Here is a 17262-nt window from a genome sequence, read left to right as displayed (position 1 = left end):
ATTTGCACGTTCGAATGCCTACCTTAGCCAGCCTAGTTCGAACTAGGGTGGCAGTGTAGACATACCCATGGGCTACGTCTACACTGGCCCCTTTTCCGGAAGGGGCATGTAAATTTCACTAGTCGTCGTAGGGAAATCCGCGGGGGATTTAAATATCCCCCGCGGCATTTAAATAAAAATGTCCGCCGCTTTTTTCCGGCTTTTAAAAAAGCCGGAAAAGAGCGTCTAGACTGGCCCCGATCCTCCGGAAAAAGTGCCCTTTTCCGGAGGCTCTTATTCCTCAAAGTAGGAATAAGAGCCTCCGGAAAAGGGCACTTTTTCCGGAGGATCGGGGCCAGTCTAGACGCTCTTTTCCGGCTTTTTTAAAAGCCGGAAAAAAGCGGCGGACATTTTTATTTAAATGCCGCGGGGGATATTTAAATCCCCCGCGGATTTCCCTACGACGACTAGTGAAATTTACATGCCCCTTCCGGAAAAGGGGCCAGTGTAGACGTAGCCTTAGTCTATAAGGCGCCACAGGACTTCTCATTGACAATGAAGTGTAGCTACTCCCAGAATGACCATATTGGATCAGATCTAGGGTCGATCTAGTCTCATATCTTGTCTTCCAGCATCCATCCCATATGCTTCAGAGGGAAATACAAGACCCGTCTCCCCCCGCTCTGCCCCCCCCCCCCCCCAGCAGGTATATGTGGTACAATCAGCTTCTTGGGAAAGCCTCCTCTTAAACCCAATTGAAGATTAATTTAAGCCCTGAAGTTTGAGCTTTTATATCCCCTCTGAACTTGTTTTGGTTTTGCCATTATATTGGTTATAATATTACACTCTTCCTAGCATTGGCAACTTACTGGTGGTCATTTCTTGCCTTTGAGATACAGGAGTAATCACCAGTGGTCTCAGTACAGGCCTGATAGCCAAGAGTTCAATGAATTTCCCTCTTCTTGGCACAATGGAGATGGTAATGCCTGCTCTTGTGCCCCACAGGGACTTTCTGGGCCCTCCTTTACAGAAAAGATGTGGACGCATTGGAGAAAGTTCAGCAGAGGGTAACAAAAATGATTGGGGGGGGGGTGGAGCACATGACTGATGAGGAGAGACTGAGGGATTTGGGCTTATTTAGTCTGCAGAAGAATGGGGGGGAGGGGACTTGAAAGCAGCCTTCAACTACCTGAAGAGGGCTTCCAAAGAGAGTGGAGAGAGACTGTTCTCAGGGATAACAGAAGACAGAACAAGGAGCAACGGTCTCAAGTTGCAATGGGGAAGGTCTAGGTTGGATATTAGGAAAAACTATTTTACTAGGAGGGTGGTGAAGCACTTGAATGGGTTACCTCGAGAGGTGGTAAAATGTCCATCCCTATTCCCTGGCCTACACTAGGGAGTTATTTTGGAATAACCCCTCTTATTTCAAAATAACAAATGTAGCGTCCACACTATCAAGTCAATTATTTCCAAATTAGGTGCTGGTTATTTTGAAATCTGTACTCCTGCTGTCCTCAGGGAATATCACTTATTTTAAAATTGTAATTTCATAATAGTAGTAGTGTGGATGAGTCAGTTACCTAGAGAAAATCTCCATCTGTAGTGGTTTTTAAGTCCCAGATTGACAAAGCCCTGTCTGGGATGATTTAGTTGGGATTGGTCTTGCTTTGAGCAGGATTTTGGATCTCCTGAGGTCTCTTCCAACCCTATGATTCTATAACTTTGGAGGTACTTTTTCAAGATTATTATTTTTATTATGGTAATGCTCAGGGATTAAATCAGAATGGAGGACCCACTGCCCTTCACAGTGTACAGCCATAAACAGGTTGCATGTTGTAAGGAGATATGTAAGAAAGGCTAAGTCTAGAATGCACTGTTAAACTGGAAAAAGATACGCAATTTGCGGTACGCTAATTGTGTATCTTTTTCTGATTTACTTTTGAAAGGGGCTTTTCCAAAATTTGGCATGTCTACACAGCGCCAAAATTTGGAAAAAAAAAGCGCTCTTTCAACACATCCCTTATGCCTGATAGAACGAGGTTTACAGGGATGGCAAACGAACACGTCTGCTTTTTTTGAATCTTTTTTTCAGAAAAGTGGATGCGTTCCTTGGACATGGCATTGCTTTTCCAGGCAGTCTAGATGTAGCCAAAGTCAGATGGGTGAATTTTCCCTAACTCTAGCATAGCAAGCAGATTGTCCAAATGGATTGAAGGAAGATGAGGAAGAAATCAGGAAATCATCTGAAAATGACTTGTTCAGATGACAGCAAACTTTCTTGTGTACCATTTAAAATTTTCCGTGAGGGAGACCGGTGATTTGCCACTTGAACACATCGTATCATTACATTGTATAATGGAGCCTTGCCAAGTGACCTGCTCACATGTCAAAGCATCGGCACCCTTCAAAGAATATGAAGTGGTATTACCTGTTTTCTGATGGGAAACTCAATTCCAGTTAACATGCAGGCTGCTCCAGCTGAAATATCCAAGCAGAATAGGACCATATTACAGATATTTGCACTTATTGTTCATGATCTTTGAGCTTCCTCCTACTGTTCTGAGTCTGAAAGCAAGGGAAACAGTTGGAGGTCAACTCATCTGCACTCTATCAGCTCCAATGAACACATTTCATAGATCCACAAGTGCACATAAATTAGTCCATCCTTGACTAAGTGTGACAAGCAAGGTCTTTGCATTATTTCCGTAATCTACCCTCAGACTTTTTTGAACAAGTAGCTGAAATATTCCAGGAAGGAAAAATCTGCCTCATGTTTTAAAAAAACCCACATTTTTACCCACTTTAATATTTTTAAAGACCAATTAAAGAATAGACTCTGTACACATTCACACTAATCCATGTATTTTATAAACACATAGTGAGGCAGTGAGCAAATAAGATGTTGACAATGATTGTTATAGGTCACTGTCTATATTACAATGATACTGAAAAGCCAAAAAAAATCATCTTTCACTATACAAGATCAAAAAAATGCTCTCTCCAATGCTAGCTGGTTCCCTTCTATAATCATGATATGCTATCGTCTTAAGTTAATTTGTCAGGATGCTAATACAGGACCAGATCCAAATCTCAATGAAGTCAAAGAGAGTGTTTCCACTGATTTCAATGTGCTTTTGATCAGTCCCATATTGCAAGTAGCTGGGCTTTTTAAAAATCTATGTTGCTACAGCATTCCATTCAATATGGCGAGAAGTGCAAACACACTCAATCCCCTATCTCATTTCTTCTACCCAGACTTCTCTGTGAGTGGTGTGATAGGCTCGCTTCCCATCGATCTGTCTCCTTCCCCCCTCACACTGGAAGAAGAGAAGCAGGAATGTGTCATGGGAACCCAGTTAACCCTTTCTGATCTTAAAATGAAGCCCATGCTAAATTTGCTTTGCTGGAGTAGAGCCAAAATGTGCAGTCACTTCAAGGGTCTGATAATTAGTGGTGCAGAACACCCCCAATTCCCACTAGAGTCAAACAGGAGTTGAAGAAGGATTGACCACACAGGAATTTAGTTAGACAATAGCCCACATGTATCAGCAATGCAATGCATATTTTACAAAAATTGAATGATATGTTTCTGCTTATCCTTTTATCAATACCTTTTAAAATAGGTGACTGAAGAACATGACAAAAGGACCCAGTTGCTCTGCTACAAAGATACTCAGCAATTCCTAATACCATTCCCTACACTATTTTTAAATGAACTTTCTAGAGAGAGGAATATGAAATGGCATCTCTATTCATGCAGATATATAACTAGCTAGACCTTCAGAAAAATATCTGCATATAAACCAGGACTTAACGTTTGACTTTTAGATCCATGTTATCCATGGAAGAAATGCTGAAAGCAGTAAGTAGCTACAGGTTTTACATACTTAGTTAATTAGCAATTCTTACCAAACAAAGTGTATCTTTCCTTCTCAGGGTTCAGCTTGGTCTCTATTAGACATATTTACGGGAAAAGTCAATGGATAAGACATTAGAGGCCAACCTCAAAGTCAGAATAAAGCAACCATAGACCTTAGAGAAGTGCTTTATTAGCCAAGAATTGGTTGGTTATTGATCTTGGTCTCTGTCTCTGGTCACAATAGCACTTACCCTAATTTTTCTAGTGTAAATATAAGTAAATTTGAATGGGTGTTGTTGAAAACAATCTGTAAATCTACATTTTGTGGTTTATGTTGTAATTGTAGTTACGGGAAGGTTCAATATCAGGAGCATGGTAAGGAGACACGGCTGTGGCATGGCAACCTCAGCTCTGCAAATATGTCCTGAAGCACTTTCTCAGAGGTTATTAAAATGACTGGAGCTCTCACTCTGCTCAGGAATAGAGAAACCACATGGGTACTCATCAGAAAGGAACTCGGAGGGAGGGAGGGGCGAGGTGGAATGCTGTAAAGAAAAATGTTATGCATTTAACTTCAGCTTTTCTTTTTACTGAGGTCAACCAGATAATTAAGCAAAACAGATATGCTGTGCTTCTTTACTTTTCTGCAGACAAACATTAATAAATGACTGCTCGCCTCTGGACTACCACAGTTTGTTTCCTTCTTTTTTGTGTGTGTTTTCTCTCTTTCTATATTTTTCTTCCATCTTTAAGATTTATTTTTTAGGATATAGTCAAGCTGCACTCTTTTCTCCTCCTAGGACCTCTGTCCTATTTGTCCTGTTGGGAACACATCTCCTTACCATGTGATTCTAGAGGGTTAATGAGGGTTAATGGCTATTGTATTTCAGTTTGATATTATCAAGGAAATTTGAACTGGAAATATCCAAAAACATAATAGCTGTATTGACAACAGCACTTGTCTGAATTTAAATTAACACTGAGTGAATCTTAGCGTTGTATTGCTGAAAATATAAACATTAATAGTGAAGGTGCTGTATTACAACGGTCAATATTGCTGAGTTGTTAAAATTTCTGTCCATTGATAAATATGGGTGAGACTACCACAGGCTGAAGCTCCCTGCACTGGCACCCTGGGGACCCTACCGGTCCTGAATCAGAGAATTTGCCAGACATGGGGAAATCAATGCCAATCCAAGACTCCATTTTTTCACGGTGGCCGGGGCCTCTGCTGCCTCCAAGCTCATAGTCTGACAAACCACTGGCCTGAGCTCACCGGTTTGTCCCTGTGAGTGTTCCCACAGGGTCACCGACAATGCTGGACAGGGGTGTTGCCAGATTAGGAAAGGTCCAGATTATGGAGTTTCAACCTGTATTTATTTTATGTGCCCGTGTAGGGATGTAAGGAAATCTAAGGAGCCCCCTTACCTCCCCAGATCACATTTACCCACAGCAATGAGTGGAGACTGCTGAATGCCCTCCTTCACAGGTAGGACGGCAGTAGGGATGGGTGAAGCCTTCACCCTGTTTCCTCAATTTTCTTGCAGGGACGGGGAAGTAATATATATGACTTCTACAGCATACTTGCTGCCTGGAGAAAAGGCAGGACCAGGGACTGAACTTTGACTCTGCTATACTCAAGGTTCATGCCAAAGTCAAGGAGTTATTTTTTTCAGAAGACCATCGAGAAATCTTTACTCTAGCTGGTTTGAACTGAAGTAAATCTTGACTAAATATAGTCTATTTACAAAACACTGCAGTGAGTCCACATAACATAGGTCACTGTAACCAAATTATTATGGCTTTCTGCTGTCAGCACCATTTCCCCATTGTTTAAGGAATCTATTTCAAGCCCTCTAGCTATATACAATTTTGTAGGGCTCATGTAAAGCACCAACTATAATTTCATTTGAAGTTGACTGAACCAAATGGCTACATCAGGAGTAGCAGAATTTATTGCAGTAATGCCTCCTTCATATTTATAAATGGGGTAGTAGGTAGTGATATATTCAATGGTCTGTCATGGGGAACCAGACTTTTCCATTTGTGCATTACTTATCCACATTTACCATGACTGTCTAGTTTGGATTTGGTTCACTGTTGACCAAGATGACCATGGAAGACCAAACCCAGGACCCTTCATGGGATCTGACACAAGATGCCTTTTTAAAAGTCTTGTTTAGCCCAATCTCCTTTCTAAGTCTCCTTCTAACTGTAGCCTGGTTGCATGAGGTTAAATAAATGTTCCCAGAAAGGCTTGCAAGACATAAGATATTGCGAAGAGGGTGGTGGGAGGGTGTTTCAAAGTCTCGTGGATAGGAATACATCTGCAAAGCTGGATTTAAATCCAGGAAAACATATGTCTACATATTCAAAGCCCTTCATTGGGTTTGATCTCTCTTTACCTTGACCTCCCATAACAACTGTGTTCCCTGAACCATGAACCTATTGATCAAAATGATAGGTTTGTGAGTGCAGAAGAAAAACTTTCCTAGAAGCTAGATCTAGAATACAGAATTCACTGTAGAGAGGAAAAAGAATGACCAAACAATCTTTACTTTCAGAGTTAAACTCATCTTTGCAGATTAGTTTTATCCTAATAAGCTCTTCTCTCACATACAGTTGTAAACTAATCAAGCTATTTCTCCTTCCTAGGCAATTGGAGGGGGAGAGGGGGAGAGATTATTAATGTTATTTCTATTCTGTAAATAAATAATATTATGCTGAAGAGACGAGATCACATGTGAAACCTGTGCTAACAATTACCCTTATTAAGGCACCTACTTTTGTAAGAGACCAACTGTAAACTATCTCCAAGTGTACTGAGGATAGTTTAACTGTACCTTTATTAGAAAAACAGCCAATTGCACACCATTTAACACATAGACACCACACAGAAATACACACATACCCAATACACCTTGAATGGTGACTGTAATACAGTTTGAGTTGCAGTGTAATGTTAGCATGAATAATTGAGGCATGAAAGCAAAATAGTTGAAAAGAAGGTGCTGAAAGAATCTTTTTTTTTTTAAAAAAGGCCTATGGTAAATAGCAACCAAGAACCAAGATGACCAGCTAGCAACCAGATAATGTATGTGATCTTACGCTCTGTTTTGAGATCCTTACTTTTCCTTCAGAGATGTGTAATTCATATGAAAGACAATGAAGATTATACCAATGTACTAAGTGGAAGAGCATAATGTCTGTCATTTTAAATTACACACACACACACACACAACTCACATTTCAGCACTGAGATACTATACCAATCAATGTCTCGGATGGGAAGATTTACTGGTGTCAGGCACAAGTAACTCCACTGACTTCAAGGGGAGTTATCAGCTTCTATTGAATTAACAAGACTCCATCTTGAAGAGATCCAGAAATAGTCCCTTTCTGGTTTGCCTATAGCAGTCAACTGAACCTGTAGGAGCTGGTTTATATAGTGACATAGCAGAAACCAAATACCAAGCCTGCCTCCTGCAAATCAACACACCAAGCGATATTTGAAGTCATCCAAATTCATGCTCACACAGATTTTTTTGTCAGGAAAAAAAACTGAACAAGTACACAGAAACAGCTTTTAATAAAACCTTAAAATAAGATTTGAGTTTGACGTGGTCTCGGACTTGGAGGACATTGGACTACATTTTTTTTACTGAATCAGTTCTGATTCTTAATTTACAGGGAATTAAGCTACATTACATTACATTTGGGGGCTGGACTCGACTTCCTGAAGTCTCTTCCAGCCCTATGATTTTATTATTACTGAATATCTGGATACGCTTCTTACGTTGGGTTTAGTCTGGATTTTATCAGTAATTATCATTGCTATTAATGGAGGTAGCATCACTAACTTTAAATAAGGCCTGTAAATGAAGTATTCTTTGAGGCTTCTCTAATTAGGCATTGGCCTTCTTCTTAGATGATCTTAATACCTAACTAACTGAACTACATTAGTTGTAGGGTTGAGCTACAGAACAAGTACAGACCCAGCTGAGCTATAGAACAAGTACAGACCCAGTTCTCAGCAAAAAGGAGAGATGCTGAGCAACCATACGGCACAGAGCATACTTGACTCCCATTTACATTAATAGAGATAGAGAGTGCTCAGTATCTCACAGGATCAGGCCTTTGGTGTGCTGAGACTTGCTACAATACTCTGCTGCTATAATTGATCATTAGCAGTATGGCCACCAAGTCACAAAATATTGTGGTTGGTATTTACATTTATTCAAACAGTGCAAAGACTGGATCCATTCTGTGTCTGCATTTCTCAAGACTATAAGGAGAGTATAGGATGAGAATAATCACAAAACCTGAATGGAGATAATAAAACCAATAGTGTTCCAGTGCTGAAACAAAGAGAATCCTCAGTAGGGCAGTCATTGTCTGAATGATTCAAGTAGCTCTGCACAAGCCTTTGAATTTCACCTTGACGCTTCACTGAAGAAAGGGAGAGAAAAGCACAGGCCAATTTCATTGATTGGTATAACTCAGAAATCTAACATAAAAGCATCTGAATGATTCAGTACATACACCATCGAAAGCCAAATTCCATTGACTTCTATTCCCCTTTCATTAAAGTAACTCCTAATTTCTTCCTTAAGATAGATAGATGGATAGATAAAATCGTGCGTAGTCCAGTGTGAAACTTTGTGGCTTTAGTTTGCGGGGTATGCATGTGTATGCATGTCCATGTGCTTAGTTAGTTAGTTAGTTAATAAGTAAGTAAACCCTTTCTTTTCTGGATTAAATTTTTTTGTGGGTTTACATTCCCGAGTTTCACTTTGAAGATCTGGGTTCTAATGAACCCCAATATTCAGAGTATGTTTATTTGGATTAGAAAAGCTCACACATACAATCTCCCACTCTGAACCCCCCCCCCCCCCCCCCCACACACACACACACAACAAAAATGGCATCAGAAAGCAGGACCCTTGCCGGTCTTGAGAACACACAGGTTCTGATCAAAGTGCTTTGTAATGAGTCACTATGAATCCAGCAGCGTTGTTTTGTGCCACACTATGGCAAATTCAAAATCAACATGCACTCCCAAAACCGTACTCTATGTAATGCAGAGTCCCCTTGAACGCAATTGCTGAAACAATGTGATCTAGCAATAAACACTCTGATGTAGTCACTCAAATGTATTCTCATTCCAATATAGGCAAATCCCTCGCCAGGACCACACCTGCCCATGTGCTGTTGAGGTTTGTCGACAGCAGGTGGTCTCAAACATACAGAAAATCCAAATGCAATCTCAGGAGCTGCAAGTCTGAGAACCTAATTTTGCTGTAAAAATGCTTTCCGTGAGTCTTCTGAGCCCCTAACTTGTTGCAAGACTTAGAAAGGAAGACAAATGTGTTTTGACTTCAGAACGATGTAGGAAAATATATGTGCATTTATCTATACATTACACAGGCCAGATTTTGAGCCTGGCCATGCCATTGCACAGGGGAGCTAAGAGGGAGAAAGGATGCTCATTATACATTAGCTAACCACCACATTGTGGTAACAGTAAGGCGTGAGAACACAAATTGTGCAGGGACATTGTACCCTTATGTGAGGAGTGAGTAAGGCTGGGGAGTGGATGAAGCCTTGGCTCCAATCCCTTATAACTCGGGCAAGTGTAACCCTCACACCATCTGGGTGTGATGCACTATCCCATCTAGTGGCACTGAGACCATTTACAGAGAGAAGAATGAGTCTGCTCTACAGCCTCACCTGAGAGCCTGATGGCTTTTAGCTCATGTGGTAGAAGCTCATGTTCTAAGCTCCAGAAGTCCCAGGCTTGATTCTGCTGTTGGCATTACACTAGCAAAGCCAAACCAGTGCAATAGTGGAAGTCACCTGTGACATGTGAAGAACTGATTCACCCAATCCCTTCTTCTGCTTCCCTCACTGGAACAAGGAGCCAGACTGCAACTCTCAGAATAAAAACCTGGTTCTTGATATGTTCTGAAGCAACATAACTGTGCGCTGCTCCTTATTCGGGGCATGCGAAAATGACAAAGCCATAACTGATCCATAAATCTTTTTGGAAAATTAAAGTCATGTAGGAATAGATACCTCACACCTGTACTTTACAATACTAACATGCACTAAATATTTCAGAAACATGTATAGTGTTAGGTCAGTATAATAATTCTTTGTTACATTTTAGTGAACACACAAAAACAGTTCAAAATACAGATGGGGAGGAAGGTTGACTCAAAAACTTTTATTTTTTAAATGCAGTATGTTGTGACAACAAGACCAACAACTTATCTTGAAACTTTATCTCTGTGCACACATGGACCTCTCTTTATAAATGTATTATGCATATGCACCGGCATACTTACAGACACAGAGTTTAGTACTTTTTATATATACATTATAATTCAATATGGGAATGAATATGTGTATTTCACATCAGTGTGCAGAGATAAGCACTAGCAGCTCAGGTCCTTCTAGTACTCTCATGGACCGAAATTCAAAGAAGTTACTCACATGTGCAGGTGTTGGCAGGTTCAGGATCTGACTTCTGATGTTGCATTTGCACACACCCATTTACACCCAATCCTGTAAGGAGCTGAGAGTTCTGAATTCCCTTTGGTTTCAATGGAAATTACAGTCATGCCTATATAGAAATCAATGGGAGTTGAGGATGTTTGGCACCTCACAGCATCAGGCTGTCTAGAAAGTGATGTGGAGAATCAAGTACAAGCTTGCTACCCTTGTTTCAAGGCACACATTTTAGCAGAGACGCACTGTGTTGCTTTAACTTAATAAAAGTGCAGCATGTGAAATCAATAGAAAATATCTTTGTGCTAAACTTTTTGATTGACACACTTCCTCGTTAACATTAATGACAATGTAAAGTTAAAATTGGACCTATTAATAAAACTTAGATTGATACTGTAAGTAGCCGAAGTCTTACTATGGATACAATCAATTCTTCATCAATCCTGTGCCTTATTGACTGATTGAGACACTAGGGATGATATCGTTTATTATTGTTATTATGATTTTTATCATTCATATTATTATTTTCTGCCCTGATGCCCCTGTGCAGGTCCAGGGCACCTGAGTATTAAGCCATTTAATTTGGACTTCCTCCGACTTTCCTAACATATAGCGCCAACGTAGGAGGATGCTGTTAGTGTACAGGCCCCTTGGGTAGCTAGTTATGAAACTTGAATTGCTGCACTTAAGCAAGATTGTCAGAATGCTTGGTCTCCTAGACACCATGGCTCCAGCTCCATCTACAAAACTTTAAGTGCCACTTGCTTAAAGTATGGAAAAAACCATATCCTGTCTTTGTGTATGCAGAACAACATGATTAGTAGTGTTTTGTAAGAGTGAGAGTAAGCGGGGCAAACAAAACTATTGGGTGTTTATCAGCTGACAGCCTGATCTTCTACACTTGAGACTCAAAACAAGGTTAATTTTAGTGATGACAAACTGCTTTATGAAAGTTAGTGTAAGCCCAGCTCATCTCTTAACTCAACCTACATCAAACGTTTTTGTAAGTTTGTAATGTTTTCAAAGAATTCTTGACACCCAAAAAGCCAGGTTCCACTTGGTGGTCTTATGAGGCCTGGAAACATCTGGGCCAGACTTCAAAGTACATCAAATGCAGCACTCACCACAGCCAAGAAGGGAGGGCAAAAGGAGGCTTCTACCACCTTTCTCCTCCACCACTCCCCATCCGAATATAAGGTGCTTTCTCTGGGCTTACTGGTTCTTATCCACAACGATTCTCTCTCTTGTGCTAACAGAGAACAGATCCCAACTAGCTGCTCTGCCATTCAGGACTGCCAACCCCAGCCCAAACATAACCCCTTCTGCTTAAAAGGGACAGGGACAGCTGGCTCCATTTTAAGAAGTATCTTCATAAGTTACTTGCATGCATCCTGAATTCTGTCTCACTATCTCCATAGGATTTCAGTGGGACTTAGGTCTTCTGCTGATCCTCTGCCCAGAGGTAAATTTCACCGTTAAAAGAGCACTTGTGTTGGTAATGTGGTTAATATTTCAGGATAACTTGTTTACCTAGATAAAAAGCTGAGTTCCTTTGACACAGACAGTTTTTCAGTTCTGATAGGAGAAGCTGGCCAGATTCAGAGGACACTCCAATGTTCAGCTCAGTTTATCCCAACTTCCTTGCTCAAGAAATCCAATGAGAGGAAGCTTACTGATAATAGTTTTAGCTTATTATCTCCAACTGGAACTGCAAAAAGCATTAATAAAAACAATTATTATTATTACAAGTGTTAAGTGTAGGGTACTCATGACCATAGCATATGGCCTCCTAAACTGAGACAAGAATTGTCTTAATGAGAGAGATTACATAAGACTCCCCACTACTGGCTGCAGGGAAAACAAGATCTCAGCTTTCAACCAGTGTCCAGAATCATACTTAAGTGCATTTACATAGGCAAACAAAGGCACAGGACCACTAATAAGAATGCCCTGTTTCCAGTATCTACAAAGCTCTACCCTTAGCACAGTGATCCTCAGAATTCCACGTGAATATAAGTTACATGGTAGGATGGAGATGGTGGTGTCTTATGAAACGTTTCAAAGAATCATAAACAACTACAGGTGTCCAATACTGTCATCCTCACTTAACCATCCTTCAGCATCAAAATAGATTCTTAGAATCACATCCATCACTTTAGGATCTGAGAACCTGACTGGTTTCCCAAATCACATGGTGTCTTTTCCATTATCTGATTGGGTGAATTAGCCTTTGTAAAACAGGTCGTATGCCTCGAGAACTCTCTAAAGCATTGAGTCTGTTGGGCAGTGATCACCTTAATGAGACAAAGCAGAAAATAAGCCATTCTAGAGAATTTTAGGAGAGTGATGGCCAGATCCTAAGTGGTATATATTATATACTAGCAGAAGTGCTGAACCTTAACATTTTCCCCTGGCAGTTTTGCAGAAGAAAGTGTATTATATTTTACTGTGTAATTAGACATATCTAACAATAGCTGGATTCTTTCCTGATTAAGCATACAGAAGGATATAAATCAGCTTTGTTTCCTATTAAATATTATATTCGATTTTCTTCTGTCATATTCTTACCAAGTAATTTTGTGTGTCTCTAGGATATCCACCAAAAAGATATTTGTTCCCTCTAATACACTAGCTGGAGCACAGATACTCAGATACACGTGAATAATTCCTTCCACACACATTCACATGGACAAAAAACATGCTAAACATCAGTGAAAAAACAATTGACAAAGCAAATAATTAAAACTGGCTAAAACATTGACACACATTTTTTTCATTTGAAAATGAGTTGTGTCAACCATTAAATTTCCCACGTGAAAAAAAAATGGTGATCACTTAAAATATTCTGGTTTTCACGGAAAAATGGAAATCCCATAGTGTGGAAAAGTTAATCTTAAGTTTAACAGTCTTTCAGGTGGTTGCTTGTTTGTTTGTTTTCCACAATAACTCAGTTTTTTGTGTGTGGAAAAGAAATCTGTTTCTTGACCAGCTTTATGAATAATCATAGCCAAATGAATCACAAGCTGAATTTAACAAACAAGTTCACCAATGCATTTTCGTATTATTCACTCGGCTTTCTATATGAGTGCTAAGTAGTAGCAGTAACACCAGAAATGGCTATAATTAAATGCTGAAATATAGGCATCTATTTCTTTGCATGAGCCCCCAACCTTCCTTTTGAACATTTTCTTCAGAAAGAAATCTCACACAGCTGTTGTGAAAACCCTGAATGAATTTGCAAAATGTCTATTGTATAGTCCAGGGTGAGAAAATGCCTAAAACACCAACAAGCTATATCTGACCACTAATTGAAGCCATTGTTTAGGAAAGTTATTCATGTGTGGTCTAACTCCTCATCTGAAATTAGTGATTGCTGCAGATGAAAAACTGAATTACATGCCTCTTTTCACTCCTGTACGCCATCCCCCCAAAAAAAGAGAAAGGAGGAGAGAAGGGAAGATAGATTGTGCTAAAAATAAACATTTAGCATTTATGACAGCAAATACAAATGCAATGCTGTGTTATATTATGTGTTTATGCACTTTTATGCCTGCAACCATTTAGATTCCAATGTGCAATACTAATTCTGCAACATAAATTTATTTTTGGAAATATATAGAAGCTTTCTTTAGTTCATGAGGATAATAAGAACATGCATCTCCCATTTCTGTTTTCTACACAGTAGGTTTAAATAGAACAAGCCATTTGTTGCTTTACTGCCTATCTTACACCTTATTTACACTGAATTTTTATGTTCCAATGTGTCTTATTTTTTGTTGCCATTCCTCACCATGCAGTTTATAGGGTGATGAAGAAATAGCCTTGCAGGCACTGAAAAAGAGATACAACATGTTAAGACATAATTCCCCGCAGGGCATTCGAGGCTGAATTTGCTGTCACAATGAGTCCAAGCATCCATAACTATCCATGGTTTATGTGGATTTGAAACATAAAATTAGATTCATTTTAATCTTCTGAAGCAGCAATCTTCCCATGAAGGCTGAGAAACAAATAGCATATGAATACAGTAAGAGGGAAGACAGAATGAAGACAGGAGGAACTGAATAAAATAAGATGCTGGACTTGTCTAGAAAAAGAATTGAAGTTCCCTTACGGATAATAACATATCATGAGAACTCTGCTGAAAAGGATTGAGTTTTTGCCAGAGTCCCTGCTTATACACAAGCATTCTCAGTTGAGGCTACAGGGCTGGCTAGCTATGTAAGAGGATTGGAAAGTGACTGCTGAAGTATAGTCCACTGTGTTGAGGAAGTAACACTGCACATTTGATAAGTAAAAGCTGATTTATGACTATGCCCTCTACTCACCTAGGCAGGGACAGACAGCACAACTGAACAATGCAAAAGTTCAAAATAATAAATCTCAAGTTTCTATGGCTAGTCCGAAAGGAGTGCTTAAGGAATATGCTGCCCCAGTTTTCTAGGATCAGGCTTTGCAGCTGGAGTAACTTCAACCTTCTTACAAATTTTCTTCAGGGATTTCAGAATCGCTCTCTTCCGCCCTAGCAGTTTGCCAGGTTTTCATGCTGCTCTGACTTCTTCCGTGTACACAACAATCTCACTGGTAAAATATTTTATATTGGAACCACTTTATTTTCTTATTAATACTTTGAATTTTTAAAATTTTGAATATTTAAACAATGTTTTTCTTTCTACAGCTGGCAGGCATGACTGAACCATGACACAACATGAGGGGGAAAATAAAAAGAACTCCAAAACTACTATTCTCACATATGAGGCCTTAAACTAAAAACAACATTAATTTTATTCTTCCCAAATAAGGCAGGAAAAGATTTTACTCTCATTTGGCTCTCTGCCATATCAATGCAGATTCTCTGACATCACTGGAGACATTCCGGATTTACACCATCGGTGACAAAAGATTCTCACACCTATCACATCAAATTCAGTGTAACTCACGCAATGAAGCTTTAAAAATAGTTTCATAGCCACTTGTTTTTTGTTTTCAATCATCTTCCTGCCCTCCCATCCCAAATACAAATGCTAAATATTTGTACAACATCAAAGTAATAAATTGCCAAGTTGCATCTTGTGCTCTTGCAATGTTCCAACCATTTGAGAGCAAAAACATCATAGGTTAGAATTATAAATGCTAGGTAATTGCCAATAAGACATAATAAAAACCACCACTGATATCACGTTCATTTCATTTAATATTACTCATGGTAATACAGTCCTAAACCTTAGGTACAAGTCATTTCAAAAGGACATCTTGAAATCTTGCTTCTGCCAAATGGGGCACTATGCAGCACATAATTTACTTTCCTGTAACTGATGCTACTTACATTTTTCAGGTAAATAAAATGAAGTCAGTCTCAGATCCCAAACCATCAAAGCACATACCTAACTTTCCAGTCAGTGGGATGATGCTTGTACTGAAAGTTAAGCATAAGCTCAAGTGCTTTACTTGTCTGTGCTTCTTGGCCTGATTAAAATCTCATTTACTTCAGCATAGGCCAGGCACTGCTCCATAGAGGAGATGCACTGTTGTGAAGGTGATCAGAGACAGGCCCTCACCATATTATCCTCTTTTAGGTCTTTGGGCCAAATCTGGGTCCAGTGGAAATCAAAAAGAGCAAAACTCATAGGCTACGTCTACACAGCAGCCTTTGTTGGCAGAGACAATGCAAATGAAGCACTCATTTGCATTTGTCATGCTGTTATTTGCATAATTCTCTGTCGATGCTTTTTGCGGAAGAGGATTTTGAGCAAAAACAAGCAGTGTCGATGAGGCCGTTTTGTGCAAAAAACCCTTTTGCACAAGAACCCTTATTCCTTAAAAAAGCAGGTATACAGGATCTTATGCAATAGGTTTTTTTCCCGTCTACACTGCGGTTTTTTTGCACAAAAACCTCTTACGCAAAACAGATTGGAAGACACTATGCAAATGAGAGCATGAGAAATGCTAATGAGCGCTTCATTTGTATTGTCTCTGCTGACAAACACTGCAGTGTAGACGTAGCCTTATTGATTATACTGGGACCAAGATTTGACTCTATGTATTTTGTGGAAGAGCTCAGAAAATAATTGTCATACAGCGTCCCATTACAAAGCTGTTCATAGATACTCCCTTTGCTATTGTCCCATCAATTTTTTGGAATTATTAGACCAAACTCTGTGTTATTTGCTCGAAGTATAGCCTCCCAGCTAAGCAAGAGTTTTCTTTTTGAGTCCACATTCTCTAGCAGCCTTTGTTTTTAATGGAACATTCTCATTCACCTTCTATGACTTCCAGTTGAACAACTGCGCAGGTACAATCCTTTCCCTGGTGTAAAGCCCAAGTAAACAGTCATCGCATTTAGGAGTTCTAGCTGAAAAGACACCACCATCCTTCTCTTCAGCAGATCTGCTCCTTGCATGCTATGGAGGCCCTTGTGTGGCAGTAACTCCTGCAGCTGAGTTTGGGGACAGCTGTTCATCTGAGGAAATAGCTTGCTGCAGATCCACTTGCTACTTACCTATACTTATCCTACCCTGCTTAGCGCCCACCATCTGGATCAAGAACCCTGCTTTATTAAGTGGGGAACCTAAGGCCTGGGGACCCAATGTGGCGCCTGGCTTGCCTGGATTCAGCCCCCGAGGCTCAGGGATCCCCCCACCATCTGGCATTTCAGCCCCTCCGCCACCACTACCTTCCATAGGGCTAGAGAACACAAAATTTACTAACCTGAACTCCCCCCCCCCCGACTCTGGTGTGCAAGAGGAACATGGGGAGTGTCTCTTCTGCTTCTCAACTGGGGGCCACATCAGTGAAGGTTTGTTTTTTGTTTCATTTTTGCTTCTCGCTTGTGTGTGTGTCCCCACCCTCCCGACTGTGAGTCAGCAGCCCCTAACCCAAAAAAGATTCCCCACCTCTGCTATAAAGAAATATTC

General features: G+C 40.0%; 1 long non-coding RNA gene across 1 annotated transcript in view; it reads right to left on the bottom strand.

The window, feature by feature from the left end:
- Positions 1 to 2406: 2406 nt before the first annotated feature.
- The window catches only part of LOC142818262 (uncharacterized), a 102321-nt gene continuing 87465 nt past the window's right edge, over positions 2407 to 17262 (bottom strand). The window contains exon 3 of the long non-coding RNA XR_012895645.2: positions 2407 to 2544. This is a non-coding gene — a long non-coding RNA (uncharacterized LOC142818262). The remainder of the gene's footprint in view (positions 2545 to 17262) is intronic.

This window comes from Pelodiscus sinensis, chromosome 14, assembly GCF_052426305.1.
Source record: "Pelodiscus sinensis isolate ZL-2025 chromosome 14, ASM5242630v1, whole genome shotgun sequence".
Taxonomy (NCBI): domain Eukaryota; kingdom Metazoa; phylum Chordata; order Testudines; family Trionychidae; genus Pelodiscus; species Pelodiscus sinensis.
Note: the sequence above shows the minus strand (reverse complement) of the source record. Positions and strands in the feature narration are given on the sequence as shown.